Below are 14,699 nucleotides of genomic sequence, written 5' to 3' on the forward strand. Positions count from 1 at the left end.
GTCCTCACTTAATGATTGTTACTTAACTAATGTTGAAAGTTATGATGTACTCCCAAAACAGGTACTTATGTCCTTGAAGTTATGGTTGCTGTATTTCCCTCCCCCCACTAGTCACGTGATTGTATTTTGGGTGTTTGGCAACCAACCTGCATTTACAACTGCTTGCAACGTCAAATGGTCACATGATCATAATTTGTGCCTATTTTTTGCTAGTTTCTGGCTTATTTTGCTGGTTGCCCATTTAGAAGAATTAATTTGCTCAATGACCACATTCACTTAACTTTCTTATGATCATTGTAAAAACAGTTGTAAAATCAAACGGGATCACATATTTATACACTTAACAACAGCAGTGACTTCTGAACAAAATTCTGAGCTCATTTGTGGTCATTAAGTGACATTATTATTACAATATATTATTATAATTAGACATTATCATAATTAATTATAAAGAAATTAGCCTAGAGTAGGAAAACTGAAAATTTAGAAGGCTTGTCGTTAGTTAAAAAGTATATGACTTTTAATCATACAGTATTAATAAATTGCATCACATTTTTTTGAGTTAGAAGTTAATTTAACATTTAGTAAAACACCAGGGTAGGAACCAGAAAACTGTGAGTTCTAGTCCTGCCTTAGGCATGACGCCATTGTGGTGACTTTGGACCACTCACTCTCTCTTAGCCTAGGAAGCAGTAAGAATGATGCGTAAAAATAATTGTACTAAATTATTTTGAGATTATTACTAAGTTGAGGATTGTTGAATTGGTTTGTTTAAATATCTTAGAGGTAAGGAACATAAGCTGCAATGTAGATTATTATATTATTTGCAGCAAAATTATAATGACAGGGCCAGAATTCCATATGCAGAAGAACAGGCAGACAGTAATTACATCTGTGTTTTTCAGGCCAATTGTGATAGGTTATTTTACAGATGCAATTGATTTTAAATGATCAGCATATAATTAGAGATATATAATTCCTAATACTACTACAGCAAAATGGATCTCCTATTCCTGCAGCAATCCCCATAATTTTAGCAGCATTTTTGCTTCCAGTGAATTGGCTTTATACAATCACACTTCCATGTTAAATTCACACACTGATGCTATTTTTTTTACAGGTTTTATATTATTTCTTTTTTTTCCCCACCCTTGTAAGTGGTCTGAATAAATATCCTGATCTTAACTCATTAGGTTCTAAAGATGCAGAAATCCAATACACTCTCAATACACTAATGGATATACCATAGTTTCAAATTGACTTCCATCTGAACAGTGTGAATGAGTGAGAGAAGATGGTTCTGAGTTAAAAATCACCAGTCATCCGTGGAATCTTTGGTAATAAAAGGTTCTCAACCACACGGTGTCATCAGTGATAAAGAGGCGACAAACTAATTACCCCAATGTTTTTCTCCCATCCCTGGTGAAGCAAAGCAGAGGTCTGGCTGAACAAGTAGAAGTGTTCACACGCCCAGCCTTACATTATATACAATGGGTACAGAATTCTATTTGTTATGCACAACTGAAAGCATGCAGTGCTTTCCAGCAAGGTTTAAATCACCTTTACACAGAAGTAGATATTAAGAGTATGGAATGTTTTCCATCTAGATATTCCCATGTTGAAGTGCCATTAGCACCATCACGTTAAATCTCACCCTGAGCCATCTGTGAGCACACTCCTTGTTTAGAATAACACACTCCAATCTACCAAGATCTCACTGTATACTCTTGTGTGTTTTTCTTAAATGGCATGGCATCACAATAGAAACATTGACACGTAAAATATTTATCTAAACAAACTCAGTTCCACTTCATAGTGCCTGAGTTATAATGTTTCCGCTTTCTCCATTTCTAGCCTACATAATTCCAAGAAGGTAAAATTCCTCTTCTGAATGTTTGAAATGTTAGAGCTGTATTAATGAGCATTAAAAGAAAAGGTTCAAAAAGTGAAGAACTGGTTATTTCTTTGGCACCAGGCACTACTGCTGTTCCTTTGCTGCTCTTCCTCCTCTGCCTTCTAGCAATTTTTATAATTTCTGAGTTTTTTAAAAAATAGTTCATATTAAACTAAACAATGTATATTAAATGTTTTATTACAATTTAGTTTTCCTTTTGGTATTTATTAACACACTTTTAAAAACTATTCATATTGATTTTGCTATTTTTATTTTTTAAATAACTTGGTCATTTGCTCAGAGAACTGGTTATTTAGTAGATAAAAATACATTTCTGAAAGAAAGGCAGGATATAAAATCCAACAAACAATGACAACAACACAAACACATAATAAACTTATATTTGAGAATGAGGATGTACCTTTTGATATTTGCACAATGTATTCAAATTAATAGCATTGATATAATAGAACCCCTGAATTTATTGAGGTTTGGGCAAGCATATACATAAAATATGGAAATGTTAGCTTTCCCACTACTCCCACTACTCAAAATACTCTTTTTTCCCCAAAGCATGCCTCAATAGTTCCTTTATTTATCTATATTCTCTTATTTGTCTACCGTATATACTACTAACACTTTCGTCATGACCTTTAATTGCACGAAATGGTGTATCATAGGGCAACAGTTTTTGGCCCAAGATATCTCAAATGGGATAACTTATAGAATCCATCCCAAATCTGTCACCCATGACTCCCAAGGGAATGAATTTTGGGGAACTTGTGGCTGCTTCAGTGCTACTGGATGCTGCTGGGTTACTGAGATGCTGCGGGCATGTGATCTTCATTTTCAAGTTCCACGACAGTTTCGCAGCCAGTCTCGCAATCCCTCACTTTCTCCCCTCCCAGAAGTCGCCATTTACCTGCCAGATGGGAAGGGAAGGGGGGAAGGACAGAAGGGAAGAACAAGGAGGAAAGAAAGAGCCTCCATGCACAACACCTCTTGCATACTCACAAATACCCCCAGGCACCCTTCCCTACCCATGCCACCTCATCCCCACATGCCAGCCCTGATAGGCACGGCACCTCTCATATGCCCCTGCAATTCCCATGCATTCTTCTTGACCCATGCTGCCCTCCCCCAAATGCTCCATGTGACCTACCTGTGTGGCACCTCTTACACACCCCAGGCACATTTCCTGATCTATGATGCCCACCTGCATGCCCTCCAACTAATGCAGCATCACCGGTGCACACCTATACATACTTCCCAAACCACATGGCCCCTCTCTCACACACCCTGTACCATTTTTGACTGGCACCTTTGGGTACTTCTTCACTCACTCCCCAACCTGGCAGCAACCACTTACCATTCAGCTGCCTTTGCAATTGCAACTTCCTGCTGGCTTCCCCACTGACTTTCTCCCTGCAAGCTTTCCATAAGGAGAAGTAAATAAGGAAGGCAACAAGAAAGGGAGGGAGGGAGAGAAGAAGGAAGGAAGGAAGGAAGGAAGGAAGGAAGGAAGGAAGGAAGGAAGGAAGGAAGGAAGGAAGGAAGGAAGGAAGGAAGATTTCTGATGCTCTCTGCCCAGTTCTTACAAAAAAGGAAGCTGGCAGGCACTCTGAAATCTCTCTTGCTCCCACTACTTTTTGGGTCATTCTGTTTCTCTGTGTAGGTAAAGAAACCTCTCTGAAATGGTGACTCAATGGGGCATGGCTTATCTCGTAGCATATAAAATATTATATTTAATCTTCTAATCTCTTTAAAAACTGCTTGACATTCAGCATGTCTGATACAAATACAGAAAGGTAGACCTTCTGTGGGAATCACATGCTACATTTTTCATAATTCTTCCAATAGTAACGCCTGAATCAGAAAAGAGCAGTTACTTTTTTTGGTAAGAAATTGGTTTGTACATTGCAATCTCCTGCATGATTATGGAAGAGATAAATCCTTCACTGTTCATTGGACTTATTCCCAGATGATAATAGATGGCAGTCTGAATCTAATTCTGAACCTAATTAAGAATTTTAAGTTGTTAATTAGAACCCCATGGTATTCTTGGGAGGTCTTTCCAAAATTTCTTTTTCTATCTGTGTTTTATCTTTCCATCTGTACAATATAGACATAGAATGCTGATGTCTCTATTAGACTGGGAAGTTACCAGTTATTTCAGGGGGAAAACATCCATAACTAAAACTGCTGCATCTTGTCTCTCTCCATAAAACTAACCAGTTCTCCATGATATCTAGTTAAATTGTATAAAGTTGAGAGCTTGCTGAATATCAGGGGAGGGTGTCCCATAGAACATAATCCACTGCAGACAAAGTATGCTTCCTATGTCCCGCTAGATGACAACACTTCAGAGAAGGAACCTGGAATTTGGGCCATCTTATCTGACCTGGTAGATTGGGCAGATAGTCGCAGAGAGAGGCAGCCCCACAGAGAGCTTAGCTTTGGGCCATGCAGGACTTTAAAGATAATAACCTTTAGGTGAGAGGGGTGGATAGATAGATAGATAGATAGATAGATAGATAGATAGATAGATAGATAGATAGACAGACAGACAACAATACCTGGTTTGATTATACCTGGAAAGGAACTGGAAATTATGTGCACTGCTGCATTTTAGACTAAGAAAATGACCAAGGCAAGAGTGACTGTTCTCCTGCTGCAGGAAGGTGTGAAATTGGTTCACAAGATGAATTTGTGCAAAGGCCCCCTTTAGCCACAGCTGCCACCTGCTCCTCAGGCGGCAGCCATGAGTCCAGCAGGCCCACCAAACTGCTTATCACTTCTTTCTGGTGGAGTGCTACTCCAGCGAGAGCCAAAGATAACACCTCTTTGGATCCAGGAGGGTCAAAAATCCATGGTTATATCACCTACTACCTATAAATAGCAAGGTTATCCTTGTTTGTCTTTGAAGAAATGGGGGGAGGAGGAAAACATTCTATTAGATATGCTACAAAAGGGAGCTTAGACCTTTTAACCAGTCTGACATTAGACGCTCACACACATATAGTGTACAATATGCAGACAAGGCTCATAGGCTTGCCCTATAGTCATCATTTTGGCCCTTTTGCTAATGGATAGTAGCTAGCTAACTATGGCTCTTCATGTTTTGACTCAACTGCATATTTAAAAAAAACATAAAGCAAGCTTCCATTGGTGAATATCATAGGAAAAAAGATGAATTCTTTCTTCTCTGATGGTTTTTCCATCCATATAATTTGTGTCTCCCTGATTTCCCAGTTTGGTCTTGCAAATACTGATGATGACAACAAAAGACATTTACTGGGAGGTGGGAAATTAGCAGGAACGGAAGTTAAGGAACCTTTGCCTCAGAAACTGTAACTTGGGTAGCTGCTTTGCTTTTAACAAAGCACACGGGGCTGCTACTATGCATAGAGCAACAGTCTAACTCCTATTCTTCTTTTGTCCCCTCTTGCAGCAAAGTAATTAGATTCAGACTGCAGTCTACTATCCTCTGGATGGGGCTGACCTCGGAACTAGGAAGTTGGTCTTACATACATCACTCAAATTGAGCCTTAGATTTTTAAGATCATTTTCAGTCTTCTTCACCCATGTTTTCTTTGCTACTATTCACTGGACTTCCCATTCTGTAGGCCACTTTCTCCATAGGAGTCTGTAAGAAAGCTGATGTTCTATCAGTTCTGCACCCATGTCCAAACCTTCTTAGTTTGCACTTTTGTGTTGATCCCCAACTGTAGGTTGTCACTGCATCTCAATCTTATAGTATCATTGAGATGGACGTGCAGGGATTTTCTCCAGATAGGTCCTATAATTTTAAAATGCATCAAAGTTTAACTAGGCTTGCTTTTAACTTTGTCCACATCTCAGATCCATATAGCAAGACTGGCAGAAGATGTAAATATTTATTTTCACTGAAACATTTTAGTTTTCTCCCCATGCACCCATTTAATTATCCAAGATAGTAATGCTGGCAAATTCTGGACTATATTTCTGCTTTTGATGATGTTTTCTGTTCTTCTGCCAGTGACTCAAGAAATTTAAATTGGTTTGAGGAAGACAGCAGACTGTAAAATTGTTGTTTTGTTAACCTTTATTGTATCATAGGATATATGTGCAGGCAGTATTCATGGTATCATACAACATATCTGTGGCTCCTGGGTCACTGTCTGCAACTATGGCACTGTCACGGGTGAACATGAAGTCAGTAAGTAAGTGATTCTCATCGTGTACCCCTTGCCTGCCTTTCCTTTCCTCCTTATAACATCAGCTATGATACTGAACAGCAGGGAAGAGATTACACAGCTCTGCCTAACACCAGCTGGGATTAGGAATCCCTCTGAAGTTTTCTTGCGTCACACCAAATAAATAATCTATTTTGTCAAAGGAAGAAATCAAACAATGCTTTTGCATCTTTAAAGAATTGCATTTACACAGAGGCCCCCATTTACTGTGCCTGAAAATCACCAGCCTAGCTTTCACCAATAAGCATCTCATTAGGGTAGTGTGCTTACACATTGTGCCACCGGTCAGAGAATGCCGTCTGGTGGCCCCCAGGGGGAGGGCCTTCTCTGTGGGTGCGCCGGATTTGTGGAACCGCTTACCGGTTGAGCTCCGGATGGCGCCCGACCTTCGCTCCTTCCGACGTGATCTAAAGACCTATTTGTTTGAACAAGCCGGCCTGGTCTGATGGGTTTGGGTTTTATTATTGCTTTTAACGTATTGTAATTTATTGTTGTATTGCATTGGGCATTATGTTTAATCTTTTCTTAATTTTTGTATCTTTGTATTTTAGTATTTATTGCCCTGTTCACCGCCCTGAGTCCTTCGGGAGAAGGGCGGTATACAAATAAAATTATTATTATTATTATTATTATTATTATTATTATTATTATTATTATTAATTATTATTATTAGTACAATTGTCTATTCATAAAGCCTCCGCAGACGGAAGCATCAGTCTGGGCCAAGAAATTAAGAAAAGCTGGAACTGATTACTACTTGAATGGGAAATGATTAGGGCTATAGGCTCAATTGGGAAGTCAAAAAACATCCCCCCCCCGTCAAAAAAAATACTAATGGCAGATCACCTTCATATTGCTGCATGGGTGTTAACAAGATTCGAAATTTTATCCTTCATTTACAGTACTTTTACTTATTTAAATGAATTTAGGCATTGCCCAGCTCTGAATAACATTGGACAGCTCACAAAGTAATGTCATAAAAAAAATAATACAAACCAAACCAAGATGGGATCTGGTCGTTATATACAGTCAAAAACAACAAACACCCACTCAGTAAGGGGTCCCATCCATCTCAGCCCAAGGCCTGGGAGAACAGCTAAGTCTTCCAGGCTTAACTATTTACAGAATGTCACTGATATTTATTACCATGAAGCTTCTGCTAGTGAAAGCTTAGCCAGTGGGCATACTAACAAGATTCTTTGCTCCAATAGGTCATAATGATGACTCCTATATAAAAATGGGGAGGACGCTCTTTACTTAAGATTATGGTAATGCAAAGATACACAATTTTTCATTGCATACAGGTAGTCCTCGACTTACGACAGTTCATTTAGTGACCGAGGTTACAAGACTGAAAAAAGTGACTTATGAACGTTTTTTCACACGACTGTAACAGCATCCCCATGATCACATGATCAAACTTCAGATGCTTGGCAACTGACTCATATTTATGATAGTTGCAGTATCCTGGGATCACATGATCACCTTCTGTGAACTTCTGATATGCAAAGTCAATGGGGGGAAGCCAGATTCACTTAACAACTGTGTTAATAACAACATCTTCAGTGATTCACTTAACAACTGTGGCAAGAAAAGTCATAAAACGGGGCAAAGCTCCCTTAGGAAATGTTTCACTTAGCAACAGAAATGTTGGGCTCTGTTGTGGTGGTAAGTCAAGGACTACCTGTAGTCTTACTTTCTCATGCAATTCATTCATTTGCTCACTCCTCAATTCCAACCACAGTGATGATTATCATTCCCATAGCCTTACTTTTTAATGGAATATTGCTAAATACATACTTTATTCATGTGGACCCTTCTCCTTGCATTGTGTTGTATTAAGGTGTCCTTAACTCAAAATTTCTTCAAAGTAAATCAGCACTTCACATCAAAAATCAGCACGAACAACTTTCCCAAATCATAGCATATTTCTAGTGATTCCTCTGCAATTATTTATTCCTTTGCAATTATTCCTCTGCAAATATGTAAGCTCTTGACTGCAGCCATATGTTCTAATCCAACAATATGTTCAAGGAGCCATGCATGATGGAGTGTCAAATGCAAGCATTCTGCCTTGATTCTTGGGCTACTTTTACATATTTTATTTTATTTATTTGTTAAATTTATTTGTTGCCTAACTCGCGGTAGGGCTTACAACAATAAAAGGAAGAAATGAAAAGAGTGTAAACAGAAGATAATAGAATTTATTTATTTATTTATTTAATTTAATTTTTATACCGCCCTTCTCCCGAAGGACTCAGGGCGGTGTACAGGGCAATACAATAAAATACAATATATAAAAATTAAAAAATATTAAATACAACGGCCCAATTCAATAAATTAATACAAAGCGTTAAAATACCCCTAAACCCATCAGACCAGGCCGGCTTGTTCAAATAAATATGTTTTTAGGTCACGTCGGAAGGAGCGAAGGTCGGGAGCCATCCGGAGCTCCACTGGTAAACGGTTCCAAAGGTCTGGATGAAATAAACAAGGAAAAAGAACACAATGAGAATAAATCAATATAATAATCAAAAATATATGGATGGGTCGAGAGAACAAGAGAACAAACAGAGAACAAGGATGGGATGTGGAGTCTGCCATCAATCCAGCAGCCCTGTTTGGTCTACATCCAGCAAGATTTGGTTTTGAGGTTGAAAAATTTGATTCTTCCAAATTCTGAAGACAGCTGCATTTACTTTTCTTGCTCTCTGCTGTGACGGTTTTTTAAAAGTTTTTGCATATTGAATCTCTCCTACATTCACATCCACGTTGAACAGAATGCTGCTTTTGATACATGTACTGGAAGAGAGGCAAGAGGCCGTTAGTTAAGATCAGTGGTGGGATTCAGCCGGTTTGCACTGGTTCGGTAGAACTGGTAGCTAAATTATGCTGAGTTCGGAGGCCTCCCAGGCCTAGTATGGTCCGCTGGAAGTGCATGGATGCCACTTCTGGAAGTCTGTTGTAGGCTTCAGAGGCCCAGGCCTGTATCCGATAAGAGAACCAGTTGTTCAGGTATTTGAATCCCACCACTGGTTAAGATCCTTAGAGATTTGCAGAAAAGGGGAAATGTTGGTGTGAATGCTGTAATACTGTAAGCCATCATATTATGGAATTACTGCCGACTTTGGGGGGGCCAGCTCTGTTTCAGTAGAACCAAAAGTTGGAAAGCTTTGGCTGCTCCAAGTTTCATACAGAACAAAATCTGTCCTGGGCAAATTGCGTAATATTGGTGTATGCTGCACTCCCCAGCTCTTAGAATAGCACACTTAACTAGTATGCCTGTCCTCCGATCTTCCTAGTATCTTCTATCACCTTCCTTTATTCTACCCAGATTTTCCTAGCACCTTCCTCTTTTCTCTCTCTTGCTGCCACCAATGCTGACGATGCAGCTTCTCCTATCTTCTTAGTACTTTCTTTTCCTTACTTTCCTTCCTGTCTCTCTTCAGCCACCAATGTCCTTAGCTTTTCCTTAGCTCCTGCCAACTACTTTTCCCGTAACTAAACAATTCTTTAATTCCATGCATGGAGCAAAACAAGTCTGTTTTGTTTCGTGCGTGAACCAAAGCGTCCAAAACAGGTGTGTTTGGGTTTGGAAACAGACCATCTGAAACCAGCTGTTCCATGCATGGAGCTGTTTGTGCATGGGATGTTTTTCACGTTCCTACTTTCAGTCACATATGATAGATATGTGGGGCACTTTTCTGGGTTGGCAGAACAAAGTTTTAGTGATTCGTAAGCCCAGAGTCGCTTCAGAGTGAGATGGGCAGAATATAAATTTAAACAAAGAAACAAACATTGTAATATTTAGCTTTGCTCCTTGGCATTTATGCATCGTTTTTTTAAACATACATAAAACCACTGATTAAAGTAATTCAGGGAACTGGGATTAAATATTATCAGAGTAAGGGCTTTTTTTCCTCATAGAATGCTCAGAACGGCATTCTGGCACCTTTTTTTTTTAAAAAAAGCTCCCTCTATTGGCTTTCGAAAGCCTTTTGCAGGAGTAGGCAATCTTGGCTCTTTTTTATGACTTGTGGACTTCAACTCCCAGAAATCCTGAGCCAGCCACACTGAGGGGAAAGAGAGAGGTTTCCAAGCTGAGCCATGCTGGCTTAGGAATTCTGGGAGTTGAAGTCCTTGAGTCATAAAAGAGCCAAGATTGCCTACCCTGCACTAGAGGAGGACATTAAAATTACTTACAAGGTTACTTCTTTAGGAACTAAACTTTTATAATCTAAAACAGCTAATTCAAAAAAGCCAACAGGAAAGAACCTCACATTTTTCATCTGCTTCTGTCTTTTGGAAGGTAAAATTAGATAACAAAATAATCTATTTCCTATGTCAACATCTCTGCAATGAAATCAATAAAGGTAACAGGAAAGAAATGAGAAACATTTTTCTCAATGTAATATGACTAATTTAGCTGATGCTAGAAAAAAAATAGTATCTTTTGTACACTATTGAAAACTATTTTGAATCTATAACCATCTATTACAACTAAACCACTTTAAATTAAACAATTCTTAAGAATAAAATATTCTCAGTTTGGACTTTACTTTTACTGTTTGGACTGTTGTGTGTTTTGAAAAATAGATTATTTAGAATCTAGTTACGTTGCACTTCAGTCTTTAAATAATTAACCTAGTATATACATAACAATATATGATGTTTTCCATGGTGAGCTTAACATCAATAACAACATTTATTAAAAAGGCTAAAATAATTTCTGGTGGTATTATCTGTACATTAAAATTTTGTTTAGTCACAATCTTTCACTTTTCACATTGTGGACAAGCAGTGGTCATGTATCCTAGCAAAAGATGTTACATATGTGCATAAGCGTAGTCAGTAGCATATACCTTTTTAAAAATATCAAACATGCAAAGAAACAAAAATAAGTCCAAAATTACATCCAGAAATGCCAACTTTGCAACCAATATTTCTCAGCCATTACTATGGCACCCTAAGGATATCTGCATACATGCAAATGCTTCTCTGGGATCAGTAACGCAGCAGGGATTGCTTTTTCCTTCCAGTAACAGATTCCTGGGAAATACCAAACATGGCCTTGAGAATTCCAATGTTTGTTCCAAATTTTTCTGGATGTGGTTGGAAAGAGGCCTAGAAATGCCAGCACAAATACATCACACTTGCTGAACGTGCACATGCAACTAATTACAATCTTCAATTATATGTGATACATCTAAAATGAGATGGGCTGTCTCAACTGCAACTTGCAAACCGTTCCGTTTTGCAGCAAAACAATCCAAGACAAGCTGATTAGCAGAGCTTAGAGGGGACTTATTAACACAATTTTTGGGAAGGAAAGAAACAGAAGGACAGTTTAACATCTTCCAGTTGATGTTATGTTATGTAACATCTTCTGGGAGTTGAAGTCCATGAGTCAGAAAAGAGCCAAGGTTGCCTACGCCTGGCCTATTGGCTTTCGAAAGCCAATAGGAATTGCTGCTGAGTGTGCCAAAAACCCGGCCGGCAAACATTGCACAGGCAAGTTGTCTGCAGCAAAGGCAGGAACTTTGCACCCCTCCCTGCTGCCCAATTACACCATCTCAACTAGGTAAGTAAGATATTATTTGCAAATAGGATGGCAATAAACAATTTAGGCTGCATTTACATCAGGGCTTTTCAACCTTTTCAGAAATTGTACCACTTTTAGGACATGACAATATTCAAGCACCACCAGTGCTTAACAAGGTGTCAAAAACTTGATGACTAAAAAAAGGGAGTGGGTATTTTGGGTTTCATTGGTTAGATTCATTTATTGTTATAGAAATAGCTAGTTTATAATATTAGAGAAAAGCAAAAAGTTGAGGTTCAATATTAATACTTCCTTCTACTCCTGTAACAGAGGAACTCAGAAGTCAGCGCCTTTTCTTTTTCCCTTCTCTCCTTCACTTTTCCCTTTTTCTCTCACCCTTCACTTGCAAAAGCCCCCCCCACTCACTCACACTTTGCTCACAAAAGCCTCCAGTCGCTCTCACTCACTCCTCTGTCTCTTTCAAAGGCACCTCGTTCAGTCTCTCCCCCACTCACTCCGTCTCTTTCAAAGGCCTCTTGCTCGCTCGCTCACTTACTGCCCCATCACTTCCAAATGCTATTTGCTCGTTCACTTACTCACTTACTGCCCCGTCGCTTCCAAACGCCATTTGCTCGTTCACACACTCACTGCCCCGTCGCTTCCAAACGCCATTTGCTCGTTCACACACTCACTTACTGCCCCATCACTTCCAAACGCCACTTGCTCGCTCACTCACTCACTTAATTTGGAAGTGACGGGGCAGTAAGTGACTGAGTGCTGGTGCCGGAGGCCATCAGCTGTTTGGCACCAGAGACCACTGCCACGAGGAACACAGCTCTGGGTCGCGGTTCTGAGCAGCTCTGGGTGGGGGCTCAGCACGATCCGTGGCGTGGCAACTGCGGGGAGGGGAATCCCCATGGCGGCTGTGGGGAGGAGAATCCTCACGGCATGTGGCTCTGAGCCACAGAGGCAGGGGTGCAAAGGACGGGCGGCAACGCCGTAGCAAGACACCGGCATCACTCCCAGTGACAGCACTCTGAGTTCCGGCACCTTTTTTTTTTTTAAGAAAAAAAGCACTGATAAGAGTTATTCCTCCTTACCATATTAGCCAGATAGTTCAGTGTACATGCTGAATGAGTGTCTGGGACCTGCAGTACTCTAGAACAACGGTCCCCAACTTTTCTGGCTCCAAGGACGGATGGTGCTGGCAGGGGGGAAGGGATAGTTTAGCGCACATAATCTAATCCCGCAGAAGTGCAAATGTAGTTTCGTGCACTCATCTGCCACTTTTGCGGCCCAGTTCCCAACAGGCCACAGACCAGTACAGGTCCATGGACCCGGGGGTTGGGGGGCCCGGCTCAAGAGTAATTAATAAAACTTAATGTAGACCAAACAGAAGTAGTATTAATTCTGTTCTTTTTCAAGATTTTCTTCCTTTTGCAGGATTATTTCTGTAAAGTCAGAACTGTTTTTTCAGGGATCTTCCCAGTCTTAGTCTAACAAGAATAATCTTATTATACTATTCTCTGAAGAGACAAGATTGAAGTTTCAATAGTAATTTTAGAACCAGCTCCATGTGGATTCCATGACCTAATGTGCATTTTATTAAATTTGATAGATGAACTGCAATTTTTCTTCAATAGGGATGAGCTTAGTGAATGCACAAGTTCTAGTCACATGAACATTAAATTACTACAACAGAGAAAAAGTTATGTTTGTTCATTAGAAACATTTCAAACCTAATAGGTAAGGTATTATTTTTTCTGAGCTCTTATTAAAAGGATTACAAAATTGAATTCCTAGATATGAAATGGAATGGCCTCTATAATCTATATCAGGGGTGTCAAACTCGCAACATCATGTGACGTGTTGCGACATATCATGATTTTTTTCCATTGCTGGCAATGGGATGGGCACGGTTTCGCCATGATGCATATGGCCTGCGGGCCTGCAGTTTGACACCCCTGATCTATATGATGCTGCTTGAAGACATTCTGGAAATTTCCATTGTTTCAGAGAAGTTGCAGATTTGTTGATTGAGCCACCTCCAAAATAAAAGATTCTATATTACTGTATTTTTATTGGCTGCAGATATACAGTAGTCTGAAATTTTATTCATGGTGATATCAATCTTTAAAAAAGTAAGTGCCTTGGGTCTAGGAAGTTTCAAAAATCAGATTCCTATCATCAAGTATTACATATTTTAAAAAGGTCTAAGACAACCCCTTTTCTGTTGGACTACCAAATGCCAGACAAGTGAATGCCCTGTACTTTTTAAAAAAAACTTTGATCTGTCTTCTCTAGCTGGCATGGCCAATGGTAATGGATTAGAGAAGTAGTTGTCCAAAATATTTTTAGATTTTTATCTCACCTTAAGTACTTTATAGGTAACTCAAGGCAGCAAACATACATACAATTTCTTCCTCCTCCTCCATTTCTCTGTAACAACCCTGTACTTTTGGGCTGAGAGAAAATGACTGGCTCAGTCACCCTTGGTTTTTATGCCAAGGCAGGACTAAACTCTCCTGATTTCTAAGCCATCACCTTAGCCACTTCACCAAATATCTGAAACGGATTACTTATTTATAATACAGAATATATAAAAAAGTTATATAAGTAATTTATATTACTTATTGCTGTTTCTGGATGTCTGCATAGCTCTCATTTTTAACTGTTCTTCTGTCTTGCCTCCTTTCTCTTGCTGGCACAGTTTAAATTATTAAGTACTATTTCTGTTGCTCGGGACGATTTGGGTTTCCACATCTGGAAGAGCAAAGCACATCCATAAATGAACGGATAGCAATATCCGCGTGGAACAGAAAGCGTGGAAGCGCCGTTTTTTTTTTCCTATCGCAGACTATGGATATTCTCTGGCTTTCTCACAGAGGAGCCGACGGACGAGAGCCCAAGCGTGAGCTTCCCCTCTTAAGGACAACAGCCATGTGTCTGCTCAAGTGTGATTAACACTCACTTGCCATCTCTCTCCTAGGGCCATTTGGAGCTTGCACGCGTCCACGCTCCCTGTTTA

The 14,699-nt window shown here is 39.6% G+C and overlaps 1 long non-coding RNA gene across 1 annotated transcript; it reads right to left on the reverse strand.

Moving 5' to 3' along the window:
• Positions 1 to 8,324: 8,324 nt before the first annotated feature.
• LOC308660501 lies at positions 8,325 to 14,699 on the reverse strand. Its single transcript, XR_014024744.1, has 3 exons — positions 14,643 to 14,699; positions 14,302 to 14,434; positions 8,325 to 8,606 (listed from the first exon to the last, which is right to left on the reverse strand). It is a non-coding gene; the product is annotated as an uncharacterized lncRNA (long non-coding RNA).

This window comes from Vipera berus, assembly GCF_964194415.1.
Source record: "Vipera berus genome assembly, chromosome: 1".
Lineage (NCBI taxonomy): Eukaryota > Metazoa > Chordata > Lepidosauria > Squamata > Viperidae > Vipera > Vipera berus.